The 14,331-nt window shown below is 55.6% G+C and overlaps 1 protein-coding gene across 1 annotated transcript in view; it reads right to left on the minus strand.

The window, feature by feature from the left end:
• UBE2I (ubiquitin conjugating enzyme E2 I) overlaps positions 1-324 on the minus strand; it is a 15,533-nt gene extending 15,209 nt beyond the window's left edge. The window contains exon 1 of the mRNA XM_027117917.1: positions 232-324. The gene's annotated coding sequence lies outside the window, so the exon portion shown is untranslated. The remainder of the gene's footprint in view (positions 1-231) is intronic.
• Positions 325-14,331: the final 14,007 nt, after the last annotated feature.

Below are 14,331 nucleotides of genomic sequence, written 5' to 3' on the forward strand. Positions count from 1 at the left end.
GCCGCCGCCGCCGCCCGCCCCGCGCCGCCCGCTAGGCCGTTCGCCGCCCACCGCCCGCGTTCCGCCGCCGCGCGCCCGCGCCCCGGGCCCGGCCCGGGAGCCCGGCCTGGGGGCGGCTTTCCAGTCAGGCGGCGCCCTGGACACCTGCTCTCTTAAAGGAGCCGCGTCCCCGATGTGAGGGAGCGTCTGCAAACTCCCCTTCGCGGGGCACGCGTCCACCCGAGGACACACCGGCGAGCGGCGGGGTAACGGGGAGGCCGAGATCTCCAAGGGCTCCCCGGATGCCCCGCGGGCACCTCCCCGGGCACGGCTCCCAGAGGTCTCCTTGAGGCTAGGATCCGGGGCAGGGGAGCAAAGACTACTGAGGCCTAGGGATCCCCAAAGCGTCGCAGCAAGGTGACGATCCCTCGAGTACGGCACACTGTGAAGCCCCTTGCAATTGGCCAGTTCGGGGCTCTGGGCGGGGCGTTTGTCGAATCTGCCCAATGAGCAGACCCCGTACAAAAGGCCGAGTGCTGGCCCGACCGACGGAAGGAGAAGTGCGGACGCTCCCTAACCCGGGGGCTGGCACTGGGGGGAGGGGCGTCGGGGCTGGGAGCAGGTGGGGGAGGGGAAAGGAGGCTGGCCGAATCACGGCCAAGTCTCTCCCGTCCCGCTCTCGGGTCCACCCTGAACCTGTGTGCAAACGCGGGTCCTTCCCGACCACGCTGGGCGCCTCCTCGTCGGGCGGCCCCTGACCCCCGCTCCCCCGCTCGCGGTGGGAGAGGGCGCTTTCCAAGGTCAGGCCGCCTCGCCCTTGGGCGCTTTGGGATCAGGTGGCGAGAGGTGTCCCGGGCCCCGACCCGGGCCGCGCGGCCGGTGCAGGGCTCCTGGCGGCCCTGGACAGCAGAGAGGGCTTGCTCTCATTCACTGCTTCTTTCCCTTTCACAGTCTCCCTCTGTCTCCTTCCTCCTTCCTCCCTCCATTTCCTTGCATTCCCCCTCCCCACCCCAGTCCCCTAGTTGGCACTGTGCTGAGACTGTTGGCCTCCAGGGCAGGGACCCTAGGTCTGGTGTCCCAAGGCCCACATTTGGCCCAAAGCTCTCAGCGGGTGTTCAGTGGATGAATTGCGTGTGCTCCCAGCAGTTCTGTTATTCTGGAGGAGTACAGTGAGGAAGGCCACAAGCCCTGAGATGGGGGGTGGGCAGCGGTGTGTGTCGGGGGTAGTCTGCTGGGTCTGGTGGCTCTCTTGGGCTGGAGAGGGGGTCTGTCTAGGGTCCCTCCTGGTCAGCAGTGGCCCAGCGAGAGGGCCTGGTTATAGTGATTGGGGTCCCAGGTAACAAAGGCCAGAGGGCCCAGCCCCCTTGAGCCGCATGTGAGCATTCCAAGTCTCTCCTAGGCTCTGAAGTCCAAAGGGACTGCCCACTCCTGGGTCCCCACAGTGACCCAGCGTGGGCCTGGCCTGAGGCGCTGCCTCCCTTTGTCCCTCCACTGAGGCAAATGCCAGGATCAGGGATTGTCTGAGACATCTGTTCTCTGGGTCCCCAGCCCTGGTTTGCTGGCTCTGAGTGGTCCTGCAAGTGTGCATTTTAACAAATGCCCCAGGTGGGCCTGCTGCACAGCACCTGGCTGCAGAGCTACACTTTAAGAAACCCCAGGAGCATAGGTCTCAGGTGCCAGTGCCATCTTTCTTGTGAGAATACCAGGAGGTTTGCACAGGGCTGCATGAGGAAGGCACCCAGCAAGTAGCAGTGGCCAGTGAAAGGTGGTGGCCATTGCTGGAGGAAGGAGAGGAGAACTAGGGGCCCACATGGGCTCTGCACAGCCAAGGGGGCAAAGAGAGGGTAGGGCTCACAGTGAGGTGGGGGCAGGTGGGCTGGAGGGGTAATGGTGGGTATAGTGTGAGGAGGCAGACTGGATGTGGCATGTGGTTGTGGAGGGCCTGGGCCTGATTCTGTGGGCCATGGGGAGCCATAGAAGGCTGTGGAGCAGGAGATGCAAGACAAAGTCCTGGTGAGGGGACACCCGGAGGTGGCGGAGGTGTGGCCCTCAGCCCAGCCCAGGTGGCTGAGTTCCAACCAGCAAAGAGAACTCCTATCCCAGTGGAAGGTGGTGTGGGGTCCTCATGCTGGCGGGGAGAAAGGGTGCTGGGATCGTTGGAGAGAGGAGGGATGTTTAGCTGGAGGGTGGGTTGGAGGAGGGCAGGGAGTGGGCAGGCTCTGGAATCCTCAACCTTCAGAAGCCTTATGTGAGCAGCCTGCACCCCTGCACACAGGTTCTCCATGGTGGCCTCTCGGTGATCCCCCTCATCAGTCATTCACAAACGTGTATCCAGAACTGACAGTCCATGAAGAAGCACACTGCCATGTTGTAGGGAGGGCCACATGGCATGGAACAGGGGGTGACATCCAGGAACTGAGAATGGCCCCCCCACTGACAGCCAGCAAGAAAGCAGGGATCCCAAGCCTTCAATAGCAAGAAGCTGACAGCTGCCAACAATCGTGGAGTCTGCGGGAGACCCTGAGCCCCAAGAGGACTGGAGAAGGTGACCCCAGTCTTCCGAGACCCTGAGCAGGGGACCCCACTAAGCCAGGGCTTCTGATGCACAGAAACCAAGATTTTAAAAAAAGAGGTGCCTTCTTTAAAGCCACTGAGTTTGTGGTGACTTGTTACACAGCAAGCACTGACTAAAGCACCTGGTTTAGACAGGGAGGTCTCCGAGGAGGTGACCTCCAAACAGGCCTATGGGGAGGGCTGGGGGAAGAGCCTTCCCCGCAGAAGGAGAGGGAGGTGGGCTGAGTAGGGAAAGGCCAGTGTGTATGGGGCAGAGCAAGCAAGGGGGAGGGGAGGAGGGGAAGGCGTGGGGTGGGATAGGCAGTTGAGACCAGACCACAAGTGACATTTCCACTGTGCTGGGGAGTTTGCTGTGTCCAAAGTGCAACAGTTCTCGTGAGAGAGGGGGGATTTGATTGGGTCCAGCGCCCTGGGTACAACGGAAAAACTGAGGCTTGCGGGGGGGGGGGGGGGCTTTGTGCAATGTCAGTAAATATAAAGCCCTGGGGAAGGATTCTGGCTGACTGAGCCACGTCATGTGCCCACCATGTGGGGAGGAGGTAAGTGTGACTGGGAGCTGCCTAGAGTAGGGGCAGCACCCCCAGCTCCCCCGGGTGCCTGCTGAGGGTCAGGCCATGGGCATCTGGGAGGTTTGTGTGCAGGGGCTGCTGCTCCAGGGGCTGGATTAAAAAGGAAGGAAGTCCACATGCAAAAGAATGAAGTTGGATCCCTACCTCACACCACATACAAAACCAACTCAAAGACCTAAACATAAGAGCTAAAACTATAAAACTCATAGAAGAAAACAGGGGAAAACCCTCATGACACTGAATTTGGCAATTATTTCTTGGATGTGACACCAAAAGCACAGGCAGGTAAAGGAAAAAACTAGATGAATCCAACTTCATCAAGATTTAAAACTTTCGGGAATTCCCTGGTGGTGCAGTGATTGAGAATCCCCCTGCCAATGCAGGGGACAAGGGTTCGAGCCCTGGTCTGGGAAGATCCCCCATGCCATGGAGCAACTAAGCCCATGTGCCACAGCTACTGAGCCTGCGCACCTAGAACTTGTGCTCCGCAACAAGAGAAGCCACTGCAATGAGAAGCCAACTCAATGAGAAGCCCGCACACCGCAACGAAGAGTAGCCCCTGCTTGCCACACTAGAGAAGGCCCGCACACAGCAACGAAGACCCAATGCAGCCAAAAATAAATAAATAAATGTATTAAAAAAAAAAAGATTGAAAACTTTTGTGCATCAAAGGACATTATTGACAGAGTAAAAAGGCAACCCATAGAATAGGAGAAAATATTTGCAAATTACATACCTGATAAGGGGTTAATATTTAGAATATATAAAGAACTCCTACAACTCAACATCAACAAAACAAACCCAGTTCAAAAATGGGCAAAGTGTCTGAAAAGACATTTCTCCAAAGAAGACATACAAATGGCCAATAAGCACGTGAAAAGATGCTCAACAGGTCTTCCCTGGTGGCGCAGTGGTTGAGAGTCCGCCTGCCGATGCAGGGGATACGGGTTCGTGCCCCAGTCCGGGAAGATCCCTCATGCCGTGGAGTGGCTGGGCCCGTGAGCCATGGCCGCTGAGCCTGCGCGTCCGGAGCCTGTGATCCGCAAAAAAAAAAAAAAAAAAAGATGCTCAACACCACTAGTCACTAGAACAATGCAAATCAAACCCCTCTAAAATACTACCTCACACCCATTGGATGGTAATTTTAAAAACAAACAAACTGGACTTCCCTGGCCTCCGGTGGTTAATTAAGACTGCGCTTTCACTGCATGGGGCATGGGTTTGAACCCTGGTCAGGGAAGTTCTGCATGCTGCTGCGGTGTGGCAGATAAATAAATAAATACAGGAAATAATGAGCATTGGCAAGAATGTGGAGAAACGGGAAGCCTTGAGCATTGCTGGTGGTTATGTGATGCAGTTGCTGTGGAAAAATCTGGAAGGCGGGAAGGCCAGGGGCTTGGGAAGGGCTGCATCTGTCTCCCTGAGCTTGGGAACAGTCCTTGGAGGATGAGGAGCCCCATCTTTCTGCTATGGGGGTACATGTGGATTGCAGGGGGTGCTGGGAGGCACTGGATGGGTGCCCACATCTGCTCCCCAAAGTCTCCCTCTCCTCAGGCCCAGCCCCAGTGCCCTCTGCTTCGTCCTCCAGGCTCTGGTGGGCAGTGCTGCCCTCAGGCTCTCCAGGTCCATAGAGGACACCCCCTGAGCCTCTGACAGACTCCCCCGCTGCAGTCCAGCTGAGCCAGGCTGAGCCCTTTGCAAGATGTTCCTAAGTAGCAGTGACTCAGCTGTGATGGGTTCTACTGTTCCCTTTTCAAGGGGCTCCCCTTGCAAGCTCCCCGAGGGAACCCTCTGACCTGAAAGGGCTGGGGCACCTCTCAGACCCCCGCATGGCTCCTCAGGCCCTGGCCTGGCCCCACAGGGCCCAGAGGACGCTTTCTAGAGGCCCAAGCTGGGATGCTGGGGCCGTGTGAAAGTGTCACTCCCCCCCATCTGTGCACGTGTTAACCTGGTCAGGGTCCCCGAGCTTGCTTGTCTCATCCACTGGATGGTTTTGTACATTAGAACAGGAAGGAGCAAAGTCTGGGACTGTCTCTGATTGCCTGTGCCGTGAACTGTGGGTGTGATTGCTTTTCTGTGTCCCAAATGAGAAAGGAAGATGGTCGTTGGATGCCCATCACTGCCGGCTGCTAAATTGCCACTGTCACCGAAGAGAGAGGCTGGGATCAGGCTGGATGCTCAGAACTTGGCGGAGGGTGGACCCCCTGCTGTGCGTCCCTCCCAGCGCCCAGGTGGTGGGACTCAGAGAGGGCGAGTCTCTACTTCCACTCCCCCTGGCCTGCAGAGAGATGAGCCACCAGGATGAGAGATAGTTTTTGATTGTCAGGAGCATTTCCGTGAGTGGAGAATAAGGCTGCCTGGGGCAGCTGGACAGCCTCTTCACTGCTGTGTAGGAAGAATGTGGCACTAACAGAGCTTGGGCCCCAACCCCCATGAAACAGATGGAGGACACATGGGGTGGGGGGGGGGGCCTCCTTCTCTCTCCAGGTGACTTCCCACCTGGTCATACATTCATTCACTCCCTCTCTCCCTGGTCATTGAGCGTGGGGCCAAAGAAGGGTTGGTTGGTTTTTATTTCATCTTAAGATTGGAGAATATGTTTGCTACCGCAAGACAGTGTGTGTGCGAGAGAGAGAGGGAGAGAGAGAGAGGCATGGATCGAGAGCACACGGGAGCTGGGCACACAGTGGAGGGACCTGGCTTCCACCCCCCCGCAGGTGCACACGCTCCTGGAGGCATTTCCAGAGCTCCCCCCACCCCCAGCCTGAGCCTTGCTTCAGCATCTCCCCCTATCAGACTCAGTCATCCACATCTAAATAGGCATTCTGGGGACCCCAGAGCCGCTGCCAGCATTCTTCCTCGCCCATCTGGGCAGGTCAAATCCCCCAATCTCGCCCCTCTGCCCCCACCCCCCGCAGCAACTCTGCCTCAAAGGATGAGGCTGAGACACCAAGTCGCTCCCGCCTCCAGGCCTCTGCTCGCTGTCCCCTCCGCCGGCCTCCCTTCCTCTCCCCCAACACTGCAGCCAGGTGGCTCCCTCCACCCCTCCCCTCCTACCTGCTCTAAACCCCAGCCCCCTCCCTGCCTTCTCCCAGCGCTGGAAGGCCTTGCTCGCTGGAGCTACAACCCTCGGTTTGGGGGGCTCCCTCCCAACCTGCGCCCAGGTGGTGGGAGGAGTTTATAATGTGTCAGGCGGAAGAATCAGGAAACAGCGCTTACCTGGCTCGGCTTGTTCCGATGCGGCAGCGGCGCCTCCCTGCCCTGCGCTCGGCCGCCAAGTGGCAGCAAAGCGCCGCTTCTCCGCCCCCGCCCCACGGAGGCAGCGGCAGGTAACGCAGGTTCGACCTGCGTTGTGCGCCAGGTGCTGCGGCGGCAGGCTAGCCATTTGTTTGCTCACTCAGCTGGCAAGTAAGCGTGATGAAAGGAGGCTTCCCATCACAGCTGAATAGGGGCTGGGTCCCTATGCCTTGCACCCAAAGAAATACAGTGCAAACCTGACCATACTTTGAGTTTGAAGCCTGATAAGGTTACCTGACAAGATTTTGGCTGCACCTGTCCTTGTTAAAGTGGGGGTGGGGGGTGGGAGGGGTCGAGGACGCCAGGACTTGGAGATGTGTTAGAGCAACCACAGTGGCTAGGGACTTCCCTGGCTGTCCAGTGGTTAGGACTTCTCGCTTCCACCACAGGGGGTACAGGTTCAACTCCTGGTGGGGGAACCAAGATCCCACATGCTGCATGGCCAAAAAAAAAAAAGTAACCACAGTGGCCCAAAGGGAAACCTTTCTCTTTGTTTTAATCTGAGGGATTCTACAAGAAACTGGTATGTCTCCTTCATTCTATAATTCAATGTTTTTTTTTAAACACAGGCTCCTTGAGCCCCCAGAACCATCTGTGGACACATGTTCTCCTTGTCCCCACTCTGAATGATTTGCGTAGAGTCAAAGCCAACATGCTCCAAGGCCATTTTGATGCATCCCTTCCCAGTTGCCTGGTGCTCAGACTCCACACCCTGGTCTCCAGGTCTCAGTGATGCTCAGGACCAAGCGTGTGTGTCCCTGAAGCTGACCGGGGTCTCTGTCCCCGGTAGTCTGACCTTGAGGAGGGGGACAGTCTCAGGCGGCAGATGCATGGCCCAGAGCCCTGAGCCAGGGAGGGCAGCCCAGCCTTGTCATGGGCTCCCCTGCCACCTTCCCTGTCACCAGGGCCCCTGTCCGACAGGGCCTCTCCCAGGGGCTGACAGCCACTTTTGCCACCTCCCTGGCCTTGCCCACCACTCCCCACCTGGCAGGCTGTGATGCCACTTATAGGGCTCGGGCAGAGGAGCCTGCGGAGGAGTGGATGTGGAGCAGGATGGCGGAGGCAGCTTGTCAAGGAGCCCAGAAGAGTGGGGTGAAGGCAGCTGGGAGGTCAGGCAATATGGGGGCGGGGGGTGGCCCACCACCCACAGTTTGGGTTTAACACTGAGAGTCCCTTCCCATAGGACCCAGCAATCCCACTCTTAGGCGTAGATGCAAAAGAATTGAAACCAGTCACTCACACTAAAATGTGTACACACGTGTTCACAGCATTGCTGTTCATGACAGGCAAAAAGCGGGAGCAACTCACAGGCTCGTCAGCGGAAGAGGGAGCAGCAGACTGCTCCATCCAGACAGTGGAGCATCGTCAGGCCCCACGCCCCGCACCACGTGGACGCACCCGGCAACGTGCTGAGCGAGGGAAGCCAAACACTGAAGACCACAGAGCGTGTGTCTCCACCCGGGCAAAGTGTTCAGAACAGGGAAATCCACAGACAGACAGGAAGCGGATCGGTGGTCACCAGGGGCTGGGGGCAAGGAGGAATGGGGAGCAATGGATTCATGGGGATGGGGTTCCTTTTGGGGCTTGGAAATGTTCTGGAACCAGAAAGAGGTGGGTGTTGCACAACATTGTGAATACACTAAATGCCACTGAATCCTTCACCGTAAATGATTACAATGGCAAATTTTATGTTGTGTGTTTTATAATAATAATGGTAATAATACTGTAATAATGTCCTGAAATCTCACCTCCTGGGAGCCCCCTCAGTCTGGACAGGTCAGGATGGCAGGTCACCACCATATACAGACTGGGACAGAGAACGTGTGGAGGTCAATGTTGACCTCGGCAGAGCAGCTGCGGGGCTGCGGGGCGAGAGGCAGGAGGGGAGTGGGGAAGACAAGGAAGCAGGACCAGAGAATGCAGCAGAGAGGAAGCTGGAGGAAAGTGCCGGTCAGGGGAGAGCGTTTGTTGTTTTGTTTCTAAATCCAAGCAATTTGAGGTGTGTTTGAATGCTGATAAGAAACTCAGTTGGTGCCATGCATTAAAAAAACTTTTTTTCTAAATAGGGAAAGAGAAATATTCTCAGCAAGAATGACCCAAGAAGAGGTAAGTAACTTCATAAACAAACACCAAAACCTGAAAAGCTGGTTGGCCAAGGGAGACCAGAGGCCAATGATTCACAGCAGAGGAATGAGATCGGGGTAACAGAGGGGAAACTGAGGCCCACCCAGGGTGCAGCGGGGTCCCTGGGTGTGCGGTCACCGGGCAGGGCTTGCCGAGCCCTCCCTGCCGAGTTTCTGGGTCCAGATGGGCCTCACTGAGCCTCTCCGCGGCCTTGCAAGGAAGGATGTGTGAGCAGGAGAGCTTGGGGAGCAAAGCTGGAGAAGAAGAGTGGGGGGAACCCCACAGGACACCACCTCCTGCCCGGGTTGAGGGGTGACGCTCAGATTCCGAGATCACTCAGGGTGCGAGGCAGGACTGGGTGCTCACACTGTCTGCTCTGGGCTGAATTGTGACCCTGCCAATCTGTTACGTTAAAGCCACACTGGTCCTGCACCTCCCACTTCCAGAACTGTGAGAAGTAAATGTCTGTGGTTTGTTACGGGGCCGAGCAGACTGAGGCACCATCCACTGCTTGCTGTGAGGCCTGGGTGACTGTCCACTGTCCTTCCATGTGTCCGGCCCTTTGGCTGCCCACCTACGGGGCCTGCTATTTAAGTGGTGCCCCCTGGTGGTCTGCAGAGGGCAGAGAGCCGAGAGCTGAGCAGGGGTGCCTGCTCAGGGGGAGAAGTGGCTGGCGGGTGCAGAGGGGCCTGAGAGATCCTTGGAGCAGCTCCAGGTCAGCGGTGCAGCAGCCCTGAGGCGGGGGAGTGTCTTATTCAGGCCACTTTCATGGTGCTCAGCGCAGGCAGAGAGCCTGGGGAGAGGCGTGTTGAATCAATGAACAAATGAATGAATCGCGTGGGGCTCTCAGAAAGGAGGGCTCAGAAGTCCTAGAGGCGGGAGGGTGGGAGGACGTGTTACCAAGGCCCGGCAGGAGGGAATGGCACTCCTGCATCCGGGGAAGAACTGGGAGCACAGGGCAGGAGTGTTCTGCCTGTTTCACACCAGCCCGATCCTGAGGCAGAGAGAGCGTGCGGGAGGGCCTCTTCACAGCTGGGATGGATCTCCTGGCTGGAGTGGGGGTGTGGAGTGTGGGGGTGGTCGTTGTGAGGTGGGAGAAAGCCCAGCCGTTGCCCCAGCCCCAGTCCTGTGTGCTGAATGCTCAGGGGGTCTGAATAGACCACAAGCCATGGGGCACAGAATTCCAGTGCCAGCTCTACCCGGTGAGACCCTGGGAAGATCATGCCTTCACAGCACCAAGTCGTACAGCCCAGGCAGCAGGGCCACTTGGACTAGCCTGAGTCTGCTGTGGGGTCCCTTCTTGCTGGGCTCCACTCAGAATCGGCAGTTGATAATTGGGCCTCACCTGATAACGTGTTGGTGCAGCATTCCCAGTGTGGTCCACACACCTCCAGAACCAGAGGTGCTGCTGAGTGCTGTGCTGCTTTGTTGACAGCAGGAGGTGCAACATGGAAGTTGTCCTTTTTCTTGGAAGGGATGCCCCCAAAGCACTGTACCCTGAAAAACTCATCAATGAACCACACCCCTGGCAGGTGTGTGTCTTACCAAGTCCCATCATCATGATGTCATCAACGGGATGGCTGGATGCTCCAGGGCAAGACCACGTGCATGCACTGGTGTCCCCCCCAGGTAAACTCTTCCATCCTCCTTGCTGATGAGGATTGGAAAGAACACACCCACCGGATCCGTAGCCACATTCCAGGTGCCAAAGGCTTGTTGATCTGTCCTGGTGAAGATTCCAGCCCAGCATCTACAGTCAAAGTTACCAAATATCCACCAGGATCTGTGTGGTTTTTGCAGGGCTGTAGTGGTGTGTTCAGGGGACGTGATGAGGACCACCCTGCATCGCTGCAGTCTTGAGTGTGGCCCGGTCTTGGCTGGTCCTGCTGGATGTCCTGTTGCATCTGACTTACAGACTTGGCTGGGAGAGGAGAAGGCCTTCCCACCATAAAGGCTCCACAGCGGATCTGAGACTTCCCTCTGGGAAAATGGGGCTCACTGCTCTCTGTCCTCCTTCCCCTGAGTCCTGGGATGGAGGAGGTGGCACCTCTTGATGGACAGCAGTACATAGTCAGAATATGGCAACAATGCTTCATTTTCACCGTTTTCTTTTCTTTTCTTTTTTTTTTTGTGGCCACACCACACAGCATGTGGGATCTTAGTTCCCCGACCAGGGATGGAACCTGCGCCACCTGCATTGAGAACTTGGAGTCTTAACCACTGGACCTCCAGGCAAGTCCCCATTTTCACTGTTTGTTTTTGTTTTTGAATTTTATTTAATTTATTTTTTTATACAGCAGGTTCTTATTAGTTATCCATTTTATACCTATTAGTGTATATATGTCAATCCCAATCCCCCAATTCATCACACCATCAACCCCCGCCCACCCCCCGCCACTTTCCCCCCTTGGTGTCCCTACGTTTGTTCTCTACATCTGTGTCTGTATTTCTGCCCTGCAAACTGGTTCATCTGTACCATTTTTCTAGATTCCACATATATGTGTTAATATATGATATTTGTTTTTCTCTTTCTGACTTACTTCACTCTGTATGACAGTCTCTAGATCATCCACGTCTCTACAAATGACCCAGTTTCGTTCCTTTTTATGGCTGAGTAATATTCCATTGTATATATGTACCACGTCTTCTTTATCCATTCGTCTGTCGATGGGTATCTAGCTTGCTTCCATGACCTGGCTATTGTAAATAGTGCTGCGATGAACATTGGGGTGCATGTGTCTTTTTGAATTATGGTTTTCTCAGGGTATATGCCCAGTAGTGGGATTGCTGCATCATGTGGTAGTTCTATTTTTAGTTTTTTAAGGAACCTCCATACTGTTCTCCATAGTGGCTGTATCAATTTACATTCCCACCAACAGTGCAAGAGGGTTCCCTCTTCTCCATACCCTCTCCAGCATTTGTTGTTTGTAGATTTTCTGATGATGCCCATTCTAACTGCTGTGAGGTGATACCTCATTATAGTTTTTTTTGTTTTTTTTTTTGCTGTACGCGGACCTCTAACTGTTGTGGCCTCTCCCGTTGCAGATCACAGGCTCCGGACGCGCAGGCTCAGCGGCCATGGCTCACGGGCCCAGCCGCTCCGCGGCATGTGGGATCTCCCCGGACTGGGGCACAAACCCATGTCCCCTGCATCGGCAGGCGGACTCTCAATCACTGCGCCACCAGGGAAGCCCCTCATTATAGTTTTGATTTGCATTTCTCTAATAATTAGTGATGTTGAGCAGAAGTTTCATGTGCTTCTTGGCCATCTGTATGTCTTCTTTGGAGAAATATCTATTTAGGTCTTCTGCCCATTTTTGGATTGGGTTGTTTGTTTTTTTAATATTGAGCTGCATGAGCTGTTTATATATTTTGGAGATTAATCCTTTGTCCGTTGATTTGTTTGCAAATATTTTCTCCCATTCTGAGGGTTGTCTTTTCGTCTTGTTTGTAGTTTCCTTTGCTGTGCAAAAGCTTTTAAGTTTCATTAGGTCCCATTTGTTTATTTTTGTTTTTATTTCCATTACCCTAGGACGTGGATCAAAAAAGATCTTGCTGTGATTTATGTCAAAGAGTGTTCTTCCTATGTTTTCCTCTAAGAGTTTTAAGTGTCCAGTCTTACATTTAGGTCTCTAATCCATTTTGAGTTTATTTTTCACCGTTTTAACTATTGTGTTGTAGTTCTATTTATGACAAGTGACACTGGCCTTCCGTTTCTGATTGTGCTATACAGTTTTTGTTTTTAATCCAGATCTTAGCTAAACATTTGAACACATTTAAAGACAAAACGTGGGGCAGAGATAGGGGAGAGTAAGGACTCCCAGGAGCAGCTGCCTTTGCTCTTTGCCGCCCCCTGGTGGCCGCATCCTACCGGACGCCCTCCCGTGAGCAGTTTTCTGTTGGCCTCTGGGTGGTGTAAACGGAGTGTCCACTCCGTGCCCGGCACCCTCCCCCCACGCCCCCAGGGACCAGAGACAAACCGGAGACACGGGAAGGCTGGTGCTTTGGGGGAAACGGCCAGAGATGGGCCGGAGTGGACGGAAGTGCACCCCGCTCGGCTCAGAGCTGAGCTGTGGGGGCCCCTCCCAGGGCACGGGGGCCTGAGCCCTGAGCAGCGCCTGCAAGTGGGCTGTGGTGGGTGGGACACGGGGACAAGCTTCCGCAGGACCGCGGGGCCCTGACCGCTCGCGCACTGACTGCTCGCTGCCTGTTAAGATGCTTAAAACAGGGATTTCCCTGGTGGTCCAGTGGTTGGGACTTCGCCTTCCAATGCAGGGGGTGCGGGTTCAGTCCCTCGTTGAGGGAGCCGAGATCCCACATGCCTCGCGGCCAAAAAACCTAAACATAAAACAGAAGCAATACTGTAACAAATTCAACAAAGACTTTAAAAATTGTCCACAGCAAAAAAAAAAAAAAAAAAACTTAAAAAAAAAGATGGGGCCTGCAGTTACCCCTCCAGGCCACACGGGGCCGCGCGGGCCGGGAGGAGGGGCGTGGCCAAGGTCGGGCCGCAGGTGGGACCAGTCTCTTGACACCTGGCGGCTCTGCAGGTGGGGGCGGCGCTGCTGGGACGCCCCACCCCCCCCACCCCCCGGGGGCCGGCCGGCCGGGCGCTGTAAACTCCACCCACCGCCGATTTTTAAACTCTTGCTCCGGGTACGGGCTTTAGGGCTGCAGAAACTGCTCACATTTGCGTGCCAAATCCTCGCTGGTCACTAACTGAAACGTCTGCACTGAGTTGGCTGACTCAAACAGACCAGGGACTTGAGAGGGGAAAAAAGATCTTGGTTATAAAGTTCCACCTTCGCGCGCATGGTTCTTGTGGACACTTGTAGTGTGAAGTGTGCTGCTGGCCCCGTCTGCACCCTTGACCTCTAGCATTGCAGTTTTCTTCCTGCCCTCGGAGCCAGGTGTGGGAGTGACCCCGGGGCTGTGGAGAGGAGGGGAGGAAGCCTGGTGGACAGACAGAAGGTCTGAGGGCAGAGAGGATGCGTCTCCTCGTATCTCAGCCCTGCCTGCCTCAGGGAAGGTGAATCAGGACCCAGAGGGAAAGACCGAGGGCCCTGCTCTTTGTGCTGGGTTCGAGGGGTTGGGATTTATACTCCTGGGGTGTGAAATCGCCCAGTCCTTCCCACCCGCCTTTGCTGCGCCCCCTGGTGGAACCCTGCTGCAACACTTGCTGGGGCAGGAGGGCCTCCCTGCCAGCCCGCCCCCAGGTGTTTGCTCTGGGCCCATCTGGGGTCAGGTTCCCTCCAAGCAGAGCTGAAGTCCGGGATTCCTCCTCTCACTCAGCGTGAAGCCTGGGGAGTCCAGCCACATCTCTGAGTTAACTTCTCATGTGCTGCTTCTTCTTCCATATGCTGCTCGCATCTTGATGATTTGTGATCTCATTCTCCGTGAGGGAATCTTCTCTGGGCTCTCTGCCCAGGGTGCAAACGTCGGGCCAGGGCACAGGCACGCCTCACTTCACTAAGTACCAGGCCGATGACCGTGCTTGTCGCCACTCCACTGCAGTGGGTTGAATGTTGACCCCCAAAGATCTGTCTGTGTCGTCACCTCTGGGACCAGTGGGTGTTACATCATATGGCAAACGATGTGATGACGGCTCCTGAGAGGAGGAGCCTGTCTTGATTTCATGTGTGGGCCCTGAATGCAACCGAATGCATCTTAATAATAGACACACGTAGGGGACATGGAGGCAACGTGGATATGGAGGCAGAGACAGCAGTGATGTGGCCATCACGCCAATAAAAAAAGAGAAAATTGGGCTTCCCTGGTGGTGCAGAGG

Source organism: Aethalodelphis obliquidens, unplaced genomic scaffold (genome assembly GCF_003676395.1).
Source record: "Aethalodelphis obliquidens isolate GAN/ISIS:26980383/991018 unplaced genomic scaffold, ASM367639v1 scaffold18, whole genome shotgun sequence".
NCBI classification, from domain to species: Eukaryota; Metazoa; Chordata; class Mammalia; order Artiodactyla; family Delphinidae; genus Aethalodelphis; species Aethalodelphis obliquidens.